Source organism: Dreissena polymorpha, chromosome 11, assembly GCF_020536995.1.
Source record: "Dreissena polymorpha isolate Duluth1 chromosome 11, UMN_Dpol_1.0, whole genome shotgun sequence".
NCBI classification, from domain to species: Eukaryota; Metazoa; Mollusca; class Bivalvia; order Myida; family Dreissenidae; genus Dreissena; species Dreissena polymorpha.
The window spans coordinates 18,925,355-18,941,033 of record NC_068365.1 but is presented as its reverse complement, the minus strand read 5'-3'; the positions used below and the strand labels follow the sequence as shown (position 1 = coordinate 18,941,033).

At 33.8% G+C, this 15,679-nt stretch overlaps 1 protein-coding gene across 1 annotated transcript in view; it reads left to right on the top strand.

The window, feature by feature from the left end:
• LOC127851003 (hemicentin-2-like) overlaps window positions 1-15,679 on the top strand; it is a 193,576-nt gene that overhangs the window by 23,471 nt on the left and 154,426 nt on the right. The window lies entirely within an intron of this gene.

Sequence of the window (15,679 nt, the reverse complement as noted above, 5' to 3'; positions counted from 1 at the left end):
GGGCTCGAACCAGAGACCCCCGGAACCCTGAAGTTAAAACGCATTAGCCTGCCAAGCATACATAAGCTGCGTATTTTATACCTTATATAAGCAATCTTCGTAGTTTCACAAATTTAAACGACAACGACAGAACTTTCCAAATTATTCAATCGTTTCGCGTTGCAACGCTTTATAATTTTTAGGTTTTTAAATCGTCAAAAGATGCATATAATGGCTATATTAGACCATTACAAATGTTCAGTAATACTGTTATTCACAAATATCATAACTAAACCGAAAATTTGCGAATCTGAAACAACATTTTTCAATTTTGTCAATTTACCAAACCGTGAAAGATCCCTTTAAAGTTTTTGGACGGACGGACAGACTGACATACTGTCTGACTGACGGACAGTTCAACTGCTATATGCCACCCTACCGGGGGCATAAAAAACACATAATAACATTCAAGTAAAATGTAATTAACAAATTAATGTCCACATAAAATAGATGATCAAATCACAACACATTTGAATCCAAATCCCTCTGTATTGCTTAAATGTTTGTTTAAAGCTGGTTCATCGTGATGAAGTACAATGGTGCATAACCATCTTGTCATATGTAGACGGACCTTAATATGCGTGTCAGGTCGTTGCTGTTGCCTTTATTATTAATCCGATTTACACTTTTGTATGTAACACTTACTTATACTGTTTTTTGTATACTTGTTGTACACATTTCTCCTTGCAAGTACTACTTTCAAACGAAAGTGTCTATGGTTTTATGAAACTCTTTTTTAATAAAGCACTAAAATAGAAGTCTTAAACGATAATTATCTTAGTCTTATTAAAGCCAATATTAAATAGAAATATATTATTTATTATATAAGAGATTTTTTCGTAAATGATATATTTAAATGAGTGAGCTTATTAATGGAATAGTAAACCGTTGGGTATTATATACGACCGGTTGTTTAATATGGAATACGTTAACTGAAACATACCAACACTTATTTTAAGTCAGGTTTAAAATTCTATAATTTAAATGTCAAACATGTAAACATAATTATTTAATGCTTTCCGGTGGTTTATAGAGAAATATCAGTGAAATAAAATTGGTATTCCACTGTTTTGAACAGTGAAAAATAACAGTGAAAAATATCGATATTTTTCACTGTTTAACTGTGAAATGACGTCATTTTTTTGACGAAATGACGTCATAATTCCAGCGAAATTATCAAGTTAAACTCATTTACAATGTAAATAAACGGTCAAAAAAGCGTAAAATAAAAAGAAAATGTGTTGGATTCGATGGAATATCGATTTTATTTCACTCGTGATCATAGAAAATATATATTTTCACTCGTGGCTTCGCCACTCGTGAAAATATTGTTTTCTATGATCACTCGTGAAATAAAATCGATATTCCACCGAATCCAACAAATATCCTCTATGTAATATCCTAACAAAAGGGAACTACGTTTTCGCATAATACGTTAAATGTTAGCAGTCATTTATCACTGCATGTTGCTGTGATATTTCGTTTTTATATGTGCACTATAAACAGTTTTAGAGCCATTTGTTTTTATATTAATCGCATATTTCAATACTGTATGTACACATATAAGTCAGTCTGTCTTTATATATATTGCATGTTCCGCTCTGGTCTGGTCTCTAGTGTCATGCCAATTGAGCAGATAGCACGCCGGCGATTTCTAATCCATTACGTATGTAATAGGATGAATATCAATACCTTAAATCAAATCCATTGATTCAATGATTCTGAGTGTTTTTTTTTTTTAATTCATCTTATAAATGTATTCCTTAATTTCTGAAATATTCTAAAATGAACATGTTTTGTTGAATACCAAAGTGAATTGCAATATTAAAGTTTTTTGCCCTCTAATTCTGTATCCGTGCATATGGTACAACTTTATACGTTCCGGTACTTAATTCTTGGTTCTTTTCATTATACATGTTTGTATTGGAAGTAGTGTACTCACAAGGTTGAGAAAAGAAAACACAAGACAGGGAAAATAATTTAAGTAAATTATTTTGATTGTCATCTTTTTAGATAAAAATCATTCAAGGTTTCTTATCGTGTTCAAACTCCATTATGTTCAAGTGTATGTCAAGTTATATCGTACACTCAACAATCAACACTGTTTAAACCTAAATCAATGACTTTAGTAGACTTCACATAGAAGAAAGATATTTCCACAATCCTTATTTTATTGCGTGGTCAGATGAAACAAACACAGACACGGATGTAAAGTGTACAATCGTCGTATTTGTAATATTTATCCTGTTGCTATTCGAAACAATGACCTAAAAAATCTTTGAACGTATAACGTGTCTATATTCGGTCGTAGATCATGTGACTCTTGTAACATGTTTTCCATCTGTGTATCTATGATGATCAAAGTTTGCCTCCGAAAGGAGAGATCTTCCAAGGATCAGATCGCAACCCTGTTCAACATTCTGTAACATTTCCTAGCGTAACATTCGCCTCTGTGAGTCCATTTCATCGACTATCAGAAGGCGTCCGACAGCATTGAACTTTAGTCGCTCTGGAGACTACTCAGACTATTGGGAGCGATAAAATATATCACCGATATCACCAGAAAGTCTTCAAAAGGATGACCTTCAGAATCGTTCATGGAAGACACATTACTTTTCTGCTCTTGCTTGCCTTACACTGGGCCATGAAGACTTCGACGGACCAAGAGCAGAACGGAATCTAGTGAACACCCTGGACGACCTTGTCTTTTCGGATGATCTGGCTCTTCGTTGACACACCGTACAATATTAGCAGGAAAATACCAACATGGTAGTGGATAGCGAAAATAAAATGGGCTTCAACATCAACAGAGGGTAAAGCTATGTGTTCAAAATAGACGCATCTAATGACACACCCTTCACAGACTAAGCGAGGTGCTGGATGAGATGGACAGCTTCCCTTATATCGGTATCACCATTGACGGAGAGGGAGGAACAGGATGCAGACGTCGAGGCTCGAATTGGTAAAGCACAGTCTTCCATACGCCGAATAACATCTGGAAATCCAGCGCGGACATCATCACCACTAAGATCAGGCTATTCAATACCACCGTGCGGCCAATACGTCTCTATGGAGCAGAGACCTGGAGAACCATCGTCACAACCATAAAGTAAATCCAGGTCTTTATCAACATCTGCCTTAGGATGATTTCGAGATCCACTGGCCAGACAAAATCACCAACGAAGAATTATGGGGAAGACTGAAGCCCATTGACGAAGACATCCTTCAGAGACCTTGGTGATACATAGGCTACACCCATCGCGTGCTTGCATCAAATACAACAAGCCATCTGGAACCACCACGGGGATTGCAATAAAGGGCGGCCTAGAAACACTTGGCGGCGAGACCTTGATGCAGATGCAGTTCCGCTCGTACAGGACCGAGACGCGTTGAGTGAGCTGTTCAGAGGAACCATAGGCGAAGATGAGATGGTATCATGCGACTGTGATGTCAAATCAATGGACAGTATCAAGATACGTTAACCTCTTTATTAAATGAGACTTATGATAAAGCTATTGATAAATTTATTGAAATATCCAATATAATACAAAGCAGAGATTGCAAATGCAATCTTTTATCAATACTACACCACGTAGGAGATAATAAAACGCATTATCAGCCCTAGAATATGTTTCTAAGTTGTTGATTTGTTTTTCGTTATTCTAATTTAGCTACACGCCAGAGCAAAATTATTAATTGCTGCCAAGTGACATAACCTACGGTCTATTTGAAAAGTTCACATATTGATCACATGAGATAAACATATACACATATCAATATTTTTTAAGACACTTGTCCGATTTGTTTAATCATATGAATTTGTATCGAGTCAATAACACATACAATTCTGCAGTGCGAGATCAGTGAACTAGATGTAATCTCCAATTTATGTTTTTTGGTGGTGTTTCGTTATACAAGTATTGAATTAGAACAAACATGCCTGCCCTGATTTAGTTTCTTCAGTTTCAATGTTTTTAATATTCAATACAACAATAGTTTGATTTGTGCAGTGTGGCTGCATTTAAACGTATCCTCGTACATATCTTCAATCGGATTATATTTCCGTTTTCGGAGGCTGTCAGCAGTAGAGCTTATTAAGTGAATCGAACATATTAGTGATCTTTCTTACACCTTATGTGTTTGACACATTTCTGTAGATAAATTGCTAATAGTTAAACAATATATAGATAGATATGGACAAAACTTCGTTGTATACTATTACTCTTAAAAACGTTACCAATTGTTGCAATAGATATCCGATACTTATACCATTAGAAGACTAACAGTGTAATATTTGATTCGTAACGAATAATATCAAGACATTCTATCCATATACCGTTTAGCGTCTTTAGTGTCATTTATTGCTATGTTGATCCGATATCTAACACGCGCTTGTGATATATGATTTATGATAAACTAACACTAAAACGAGTATGTTCTGATGTGTATGATGAGACACATTAAGACAAACCGTTTTATATATAACTAAGTTAATCAAGTTCTGATTTCCCGTCATTTTTTTTGGGCGAAAAACACGAGTTCTGTTTTCCCGTCTTTTTTTTGCAGACGGAAAAACATAACTTGTGTTTTCCGCTCCCCCTGCAAAATCGGAAAAACACAAGTTCTGTTTTGCCGAGTACCAAAAAAATTAACTCGTGAAAACCGACTTATTTTGTGTTACCCTGATTTATGTTTTTACCCGACTTTTTTGTTTTTGAAGCGGTGATATCAACTTAGTGCCACCGTAGTATCCAGTTGATTATCATAACGCTTTTAAATACAGCTTCCTAAACTTGTTGTTCAACATGCAAATTCATTTGATGCACCAAGACCGAATTTGATATCGTTTAGAAGGTCATGTGAACGTTACTTGTTGTATGATGCATTTAAACCTTAATAATGTTTACAATTTATTTTTCTTATATTGTTTGGTTTACAACCGCAAGAAAAACGTGTGCAAATTATAAACGTATACGGGTTAATATTTTCTGCTTACATAGTTCTTCATTATATACAAATTTAATTCAAACTGGGATAGTGATCGTTAGACAGAAGCTTAAAGAGAAACACATGCCGACTTTTTCTGGTACAATATAATCACACTTTGTGGCCGAAACAGGAAAAGGGGAAGTAAAATGTCATTATGAGATACGAAACCGTTTGTTTGTGGTGAAACATCATGTGCCACTTTATCACACGTACACTTTCTATGATTCTGTATACAGTTTAATTGGTTTAATCTTTCTTATTGGTGGGTCAAGTTTCCTTGACCGTTATCTTTCAATTTGTCTATACAACAGTTTTGAACATACAGATTTTTATGTAAAAATATACATATTCAAATTATAATATAAGAAACATTTCCTAATTGGTAATACGAAAATTATTTTATTTTAAATCAGTTTAGTTAATCTGAAAATTTAAAAATAAATGCTTAAATTGATGTGTACAAACTGGACCAGTCTCACCAAATCAAGGTGTTCAACATATTTGTTCTAAGTGATAAACATTTTGTGTGTCATGTTACGTGTCAGGTTATGAATGCCCAATATAGCCCAAAGACATTATAAGGAGATTAATTGTTGTTAACCTCCAGTATCATTATGTTTAAGGCATTAAACAAATAGCCTGGTATACGATAGAGAACAATAAATTCAACACAAACAGCAAACACAAAACAATCCATAAAACATGGTTCATTGCCTTCGAATGTCAATCCATTATGGCTAGCCTTACCGAATACATAGCCAAGAATGTATCCCAAAACACACGCGTGAATGATCATAAACATTAAACTCATAGCAGCGTGTAATTCATATTCATATTACAAAGCAATAACATAAAATAAAAATTTGATAAGCTTTCGACAGCATGACTCAGTGGTTAAATCACACCAGAGCAACAGCGTTGCTACTTTTTTAAGGCACGGTGAAATGACACAAGTATACAAACGCTACGATAAATTCATTCTTGACATCAATCAAGCATCATTAAGTACAAATGTCAGATCAACGAAATGCATATCAGGCAGAAGTAGTAAAACAATCTGTTAAATACCCCCATTATGTAATAAGCAATCCTCGTAGTATCCCAAAAGAAAACGACAACAACAGAACTTTCCAAATTATTCAATCGTTTCGCGTCGCACGACGCTTAATAATTTTCAGGTTTTCAAATCATCAAAAGATGCATATAATAGATATTTAAAAGCATGGTAAATGGTCAGTATTACTATTTTCTCAAAAATATCATAACTAAAACGAAAATTTGCGAATCTGAAAAACTTTTTTTTCAATTTTGTCTATTTACCAAAAAGGGAAATCTGTTGGGCGGTCCCTTTAAGTCTGTTTCAACTATACAGGTTGTGCACGAAATTCGTGCATTCCGAATGTTTAAACACCATGGTTTCCTCTATATTCATTGCTTTAGATCTTGCCTCTTGAACTTGTTCAACACGCAAATTCATTTGATGCACCAAGACCGAATGTGTTATTGTTCAGAAGGTAATGTGAACGTTACTTGTTGTATTTTCCAAAACTGGAAGAGTGGAAGTAAAATGTAATTGTGAAATACGAAACCTATTGTTTGTGGTGAAACATCATGTTCCACTTGATCACATGTACACTCTGTGTGATTGTATGAACAGTTTAAGTGGTGCCCATCGTTTTAATTGGTGGGTCATTTTTTATTGACCGTTTCCATTAAATTTGTCCAAACAACCATTTTGAACAGACAGTTTTTATACGTAAAAACATACGCATTCAGAATAAATTAAATAATAAAATGTGAGCATAACGATTCTCTATAATGATGCCAACTTACTTAAGGAGGGATATTTTCAATCGCTCTTTCGGTTTTATCTAAACGGATGTGACGCAGTAAGAAAATGACTTTTATGTCACTTTCTTATTCCTGTGACTGTTACAATTAATAAATTATGGTAATATTAGTTGTATTTCCTATTTGTTAATACTAAAATTATTTAATTTTAAAACAGTTACGTTAATCTGAACATTTAAAAACAATGCTTAAATCGACTGTACCAACTGCTGCAGTCTCACCAAATCAAAGGTGTTCAACATCTTTTTTCTTAGTGATAAGCATTTTGCTTGTCATGTTAAGTTTCAGGTTTGGAATGCCCAATATAGTCCAGAGGAATTATAAGGAGATAAATTGTTGTTAACCTCCTGTATTGATATATTTAAGTCATTAAACAAATAGCCTGGCATACGATAGAGGACACAAAATTCAACACAAACATCAAACACAAAGCAATGATTTAAACTTCGAACGGTCAATGCAAAACATTATGGCTCGCCTTATCGAATAAATAGCCCAGAATCTATCTCAAAACACACGCGCGAACGATCATAAGCATTAACCATATAACATCATGTTTTAATTCATATTCATATTACAAAGCAATACAATAAAATAATAACTTGATGAGCTTCCGACAGCATGACTCAGTGGTTAAATCACACCAGGGCAACAGCGTTGCTACTTTTTTGAGGCACGGTGAAATGACATGAGTATAAAAACGCTGCGGTAAATTCATACTTGACATCAATCAAGTATCAGTAAGTACAAATGTCAGATCATCGAAATGCATATCAGACAGAAGTAGTAAAAAATGGTGTAAAAACTCATTTTGTCGTTTGGATAAATGTACGCAATGTATGCAACTCTGAACTACTGTTCTGTCTTCATTAGACCTAGTATCAGTTGAAGCAGCCATTGACCGGAAAACGCATATCTGATCTGCGCAATTTTCCTTAATACATAAGAAAGTTCATCTATTTGTAAACTAGTTGGTAATTCATTCGACCCATTACATAATAATTAAAACGTGTATTAACTGAAAAAGAAAAGGCAAAGACTTATTCGTATCACGTTTTGAAATTGTTTTTGTTTCTTTTAACAGGGAAAATTAGTAATTTTATAAAATCATTGAACTATTATTAAATCTCCAACTTTGTGCTGAAAGTTTTGCATTTTGCTTTGATATTTCTGTTCCATTATATTTTGATCGTTTAGTTCTTAGATATATATTCTATATATATACAATATTCGCACATGACAATACCGTTAGTAAATGTGTATGAACATGTCCCTTAATAAAATATTAGGTTTGTTTCGTTCAGTCATTTTTGTTCTGTCAAATCAGCAAACTAAACAGAATATTCTCTAGAGTATTTATGCGATTCGTAACTTGCTAAAAATAATACGATTGAATTAGTGAAAGGAAGATAATTATATTGAATCATATGTCGTTATACAATAGTTACATGCTTTGATACTGTCATCGCTATCAGAACCGGATACTCGGTTAATTGTAAGACATATTTCTTCCTTATTTAGAATCGGACGTTTATGTTTTAGTTTGTTAAGCTTAAGGAAACAAAAACACGATAAGAACATGAAGACATATCATGAACGATCGTGTATTATTGCTGAGACACTTGCCCATTAAAAGAATCGATAAGTTTAGATCTTGCGTTCACTCTCCGTGATATTCAAGTGCATGTCCATTTATTCTCGAACGAAAAACACACAAAAATTTATTGTAAAACCTCAAAACCTGACTATGGTACAAATTAATTTAAAAACACATATTTTAATTGCTTAATTGTCATTGTGTATATGTTCTAATTAATCAAACATCGACAAGGATGCAAAGTGAACAATCGGTACTTGTGTAATATATAGGTTTTGTTTGTTTTTAATGTGCACAGTGTCATAATTCAACCAAGACCACGGCAAGTTGAAACCAATTATTTATAAAATTTGTAAAATGCATAATTTAAGACATCAGCAAATAATTAAGTAGTGCGGTGCAGGAACATAGCATTATATTCAATTTTAAGTGTCCATGCATTGACATTGTAAGTAAAGGTAGATAGCAAAATTTATATATATATAACACTGAACAAATATAGTTGTATTAGAAGTAACATGCATACGCATTAACTCCTCCGGTTGATTTAATTTCCTGTCATTTAAACAGGCATAATTGATATGAGTAAGCAAAGAGTGAAATTTTCAATGCAAAAATGGGTTCCGCCCTTTGGCACTGAAGCCCTCTGTATTATATACTTATGATACTACGCGAATAGGAACATATATTTCTTCCTCAAGTGCCAACATCGGTTACTCAAGAAAAGGGCGTTACTTATAAAGTCGTGCATGCCGTGTTCTACGTCGGATGTAATAAGTAAGCCTAGGCAATACAATTTCTCCGTTTTCCTAGAGTATTATAACATTTCCATGTGAATTAAATAAAGGATAATCATGTTTTAAAAAACTATGACGTCATCAGAAAACCACTTTTGCCAGAAATAATTTGAAATGTATGTACATGTAGTTGTAGTTTAAACTCATGTATGAAAATGCTAAAAGTATAACCATTTATTTGTCAGAGCCACCTCCGGCAGCGATATTTAGTCATTCAGGTTAACAAATTCTCAAACGACGACTTTATTGCAAACCAGTCATTGTGGCCTTCACCCTTTAAGAATCAGGAAATCCATTTCCAGAAATATTGGTCAATAATTGCAATGCTGTAAACAAAGAATGGAACGGAACTTCAGCCGTGTAAACTGAGTATTTACGTGTATGCACGCATGGACATACGTTTGTTATGCGAGTAACACACTTAATTCAGAGATTGTGTGATTAAAACGCGGTGAAGTAATAGTTAGATGTAAGATTGTTTTACGATTGGAATTAGTATTACATATTACTTATAAGTTCGCGTTTGCGTTAAAACATATTCCCGAAAGCTGATCCTACTAACGCGTATGTTTGAATGGATATAATGCCATCAAGCAGGCTACCTCAATTTTCCAACAAACTAATAAAGCTCGAAACAAGAGAAAATGCCTGTAACACCGACGGCTTTATTACAAGGTTTGTAAAGAATAGTGTAATTTGTTTAAAAAATGACAGCGAATAGATGTTTAAATGAATGTTGTACGAGATCGTATTACATACAATAATCGAAATGATGATTTCTGCTTAAAGGCTTACCTTGGTCAAATTATAAAATGCCTAAACATCTTGAGAAGATTTTCTATACGCAAATGTCATACCGAACTTCACAGCAATTGCGTTTACTTTACATGGTTGTGATCGAGCAGAATTAGAAACAATAAAATCTTACTCATTTATTTTTTATACCATTCACCTACGGTCGAATATTGCTATTTTTATTTTAATCATTCTCACGTTTGCTCTATAATGTTTTCTATGTGAACACATGGCGTTGGCTATATGTGGAATTTAACCTTTTTTTCTTTCTAGTCTCATTTTAAGTGTTCCGATATATTTTTGACTGGTTGTGGTGCTTGGGATTTGATAATTCTAAAAGTTATCGATGGTTTCGTTCGCAAATATCGATACAAATGCATAGGTAAACAGCGTTAATGAAGCATAGCTGAAAATAACCTCAGATTAATAAAGTATAAGATGTTCGATCTAAACGTATTTTCTTACCAATGGGATAATATGACTTTTAACACTCCAATTAAAAAAAAAAATAGCCGGTACAGGACAAGCAATTGGCCTCATGCCTTTTATAAAAGACCTGTGCATGTCAACAAGAATATTACTCAAGATAATGCATCTGGAGATTCAGTATTTCTATATTTAGAAATCATGTCATTTCCTCACGAGTCGTACCATATGGAATAAAAACGATATAGTGAATCAACCACAGAAGCAACGTTTTCTTAAAAATATTCTTTTGACACCAATGAGTGAACCATGAGAGTTTAACTATTATGAGAACGGCGCCGTTTCTACGATTTTACATATTTTAAAGGGGCCTTTTCACGTTTTGGTAAATTTACAAAATTTTAAAAAGTTGGTTCAGATTCGCGAATTTTCGATTTGGTGATGATATTTGTGAGAAAACAGTAATATTGAACATTTACTATGCTCTAATATAGCCATTATATGCATCTTTTGACGATTAAAAACCTGAAAATTAAAAAGTGATGCAACGCGAAACGATTGAATAATTTGGAGAGTTCTGTTGTTGTCGTTATATATTGTGAAACTACGAGGATTGCATATATATAATATAAAATACATCTTTCATTGCTCGCGGAAGGATAGCCGAGGGGTGTGAGTGGTAGACTTTTTACTCCAGGGGTAAGTGGTTCGAGCCCTGTTGAGGGCTACATTTATTTTTTTCTAATCTTATTCTTTATGTTTCACTGGAGCTTTTAAGAGCAATTTTTTTTGCAATTATCAATAGAAAGCATTTAATGACACACTTCAAAACATGCCCAAATCTGCGAAAAGGCCCATTCTTATTGCCGCAGAACTGACGTGCGAAATCAGTTAAATTATCGCACGGAAAAGTGAAGTTCAAATTTGCCCGATTTTTTTAGCACGAGAGCCTGACGCACAATGCACTGATGCCGCACGTGCTTCGTAACGAAAGACCGGAAGTTAACAACACTGAGATCACAAGATTCCCGTACAACAATTGTATGTAGTATATTAACAAAAAAACATATGTATGCAAATGTGAATAACACGTTATAAAAATTGAACATTTGAAATCAAACATAAGTCTGTTAGTACACGGAAGTTGTATTAATATATAATTTCCAGAAAGTATATCTAGTTAATACAGACAAGCAGGGCCCCTAAGTACTAGGTACTTAGTTGACGATATGGAAAACGCGTTGGGTATTCTATTTTGGATTCTAGCATACAGTGTTGAGCCTGGAGGTAATGAATAATATTATAGCAATTAAATTATGCAGTGTTTTGTTGTTGATGATGTTTGTTTCTGATGGCGATCATGATGCTTAGAAGTGTGATTACATGTATAACCATCATTATCATCAATAACATTATGCCATCGGTTGTGCTTGTTTCGTTGAAATAAATGTTCACTTTCACAGGGGCAGCCCTAGACTTGCTAATGAGGCCATGCTATGATGTCTGCAATGATCAGGGTGATGCTACCACTGCAAAATTTGGCGGTGCGCTCTTATTGTTTTACTTTATAAAATAACGTGCAGTCTGTATATTTCCCACTTTAAAATATAAAATATTATGTAACCTTAAAACCTGTTATCGAGTAACTTGTGTTTGAATAATATTAAACTGAATCTTTGTCCCCTAGATACAAATACGTACATACTTCTTTATAACACAACATTTTTTACTGGCTAATCCATTCCCGTGTGCATAATATAACTTGAAAAGTTGCTCGTTTGGGACCAACATTATTGTATCGTTGTAAAAAGGTCAGTGTTTTAATTAAGTTGAATTAACAGTGACCCTGCATGATAAAATAAGTTCGTAGTTCATTAGTATGTATATCTAAATTTGGTCTTAATATGCGTTTTCAACCTATTGGCTTCTATTAATCAATTTTCTACTTGTGAGTCTTGATTCACATAAAACGAGCATGCATTAATTGTTAGTGTATATGTTATTGATCCCGGCCTTACGGGTACTAATATAATATTTTTGAAAATGCAATTTTTGAAAAGAGATTTCTGCTTAATTCAGTTTCGATTATCATCACGTTAAAGAGATAATTAGAATGTTACAAATTAAACATAGTTTACTTTACAGATCCACCGACAGTTCCGGAATTAATATATGACGGTGCAGTTATTGAGACTTTAGTTGTCAAAGTGATTTACCAACGTCCAATCGTGCTTGAGTGTAGAAGTTCAGGAAGTCCTGCCCCGTCAATACACTGGGAATATCATCCTTCTAATTCTATTGTCAATTCTTCAAGACTCGAATTTAATGATAAGTCCGGTATCATCAAGTGTGTGGCAAACAAACTGATGGCTCCTTTTTATTTAAATCTGTACATACCAGGAAGATCTGAGAAGTCCATTTATGTAGATGTTTTACGTACGTTTACCGGTTTATAAAGGAAACTTACAGTTTTAAATGTACTTATACAATGTTTGCACTGTCATAACAGACCCTGCAAATTAATGATTTTATTACTTTTTATGAATATATTTTAAACATTAAAACTGGTTCGTAGGTAATTTTTTTATTTTTACGGTTCTATTAAACTAAATTGTGTCTATACACTTATTTAGAATCGCCTTCCACACCTTCATTCATCATCAACGGGACATATCCCATCCTTAACACAGACAAAGTTGCAGTGATAAAAGGTACACCAATATCGTTGGAATGCACGAGTCAGGGTAATCCGGTTCCTGTTATTATCTTGAAAAATGAAACATCACAACATGTTGCATTTGGATCAATTAATGTGAAAGATATGCATATTGCAACTACAGGAACTTTTCTTTGCATTTCTACAAATTTTATGAATCCAACGTTTGGATCGAACGAAACTGGTAAATCAGAGAAGTCGCTAACCATAGAGACGTTATGTAAGTATAAATAATATACTTAAACGATTTATTTCAAAATGTAATAATGCATTTATGACAATACTAGCCGAGTATAAATTATTTTCATTTTCCAATAGAGCTACGAAATAATTCGTAGACGTTCTGTAATAGTTCCGTATCCTTATTTGCCAGACAACATGACAAACTCTATGTTGGATTGCACGGTTTTTAAAAAAATGATCGGATATGCACTGAGGCACAAAAGTACTTTTTTACTCTTTTCCCCGAACAATCGCGTGTGTTTTTTTTAATCCCACAAAACATCCAGGGCAATGTTAATCATATGTTTCCAGCTAATGAAATCAATAAAATAGCATATTTAAAAATAATGTTCTATGTGGGCACTGAAGGTTGGGTTACACTGTTTCATATGCCGTAGGGCCCCATTATAAAAGTTCCAGCGTTTAAAGTTTTTTTCTTTCCGATGTATATTATTTTGCATTTTAAAGATATATCTGTCCTCTTTCAATAATTGCAATCAAAAAGGTGCAACTTCTAAGAAAGTAAAATTCGCCCGGTGGGTTGTATCGCACGTATATATTTTTTGAAGCTGTATACCATTAGCATATACCACAGTATTGATTTATACCACTTATTATATCTGTATTTACCACAATTGGAAATGATCTTGAAAATTTGAAATCGGTACATTCGCAAATAAAACCACATGCCATGTAAAAAGTTCATGAATAATTCGCACGACGCATATAATCTTTGCGTATATAAAAATAAAACGTTACGGAAATGTACGATACATAACCTAAAGTAAGTCCGCTTTCCAAGCCGTTTATTATGAAAAAGGATTTCACACTGTGAAGTACCGATTCCTATTCCAGCAAATTTTATATAGTGAACTATTATTTAATAAAGAACTTGTATAAGTAAACCAAAATATATTGCTCAACGATATTTTACTTTAACTAAACACATATAAAACCGACTTTATAGTAAAAACAACAACACATGTTTAAATATTTGATTGTTAACGTCTATGCTGGCATGCATTTGTATATTAGCAACAGTAAAAGCCGTTTCTAATTGTCCCAATCAATAATGCAGTTCGAACGACTGAACTTGCTCTATCCATGGACGGGGGTCGTCTTGACAGTACAACACTAAGCGTTGTGAATGCAAATAACGTGTCCATAGAGTGCACAAGCGATGGCTACCCACCTCCAACCATACGCTGGGAACATGGGTTAAATATATATAATGGAAGCTTTCTTACCCTTACCAACATCCAACGACCGATGCGGGAACGTATATTTGCGTTGTTGAAAACACGATGACCCATACGTTTGGACCAGAAACTATCGGGCGGTCTAACCTATCGTTACAGTTAGTCGTACAAGGTAAATATATATGCCACTGATTTATCATTGTAAATGCTTTGAAGATGGTGTGACTCAATTTTATTTTAATAAGTCAAAACGTTCCTAGGATTGTAGCCTGGTATATATTATGTATTGTGTTTTGTTTGTGTTGCGTTTGTCAAATGGTTTATTGTTGTTTGCCATTAATAATGCACCCAAGGGCTATTATAGGGTTTCTCTCTTTCTAGTGCAGCTGATGTTTCACTTGTTGTTTGAGTATATATTAAGTGATAGACGAATTTGAGAAATTTAATGTACGGACTAAATAATAAGAACTATACAAATGGTCGAAAAATATACATGATAAAGTATACATTAATTTATATATCGTTGCATACAATATCTAAAGAACAACGGTGTTATTGCACATAGGTGTGAACACGCGTGTATATCTATTGTATAGATGCCCGTTCTAGCTCTTTACCAACCTGGGATCTTCTGTTTTCGCTTATTGGTGCTGGCTGTGGATTGTTGTTGCTTGCAGCAATAGTACTTGCATGCGTTTGCAGAACACGGAAAATACGAGGTATGTGTAATGAAAAGAACAACCAAAATATCGTTACATTGGGATGTGCTTGGCACAAACTGTTCCACTTTGATCATTGTATGAATTGTACAATTGTGCCATTTTGTGTAGCTTCATGTATTTTCATGTGTTTTGTTTTCCACAAAGCTAAATATATAGTGCATAAACAAGTTTACCCTTTAAATCGTTATTTTATATATGTCTTATTTATTTTCAGAAGCGAACAAAATGTGACTTGTATTATTGTTATTGTATTTACATCATACTTAACTGTTCAGGTAAAGCAATAAATTTAACGTTAAATAAACGTACGCACTTCAAAGACAATA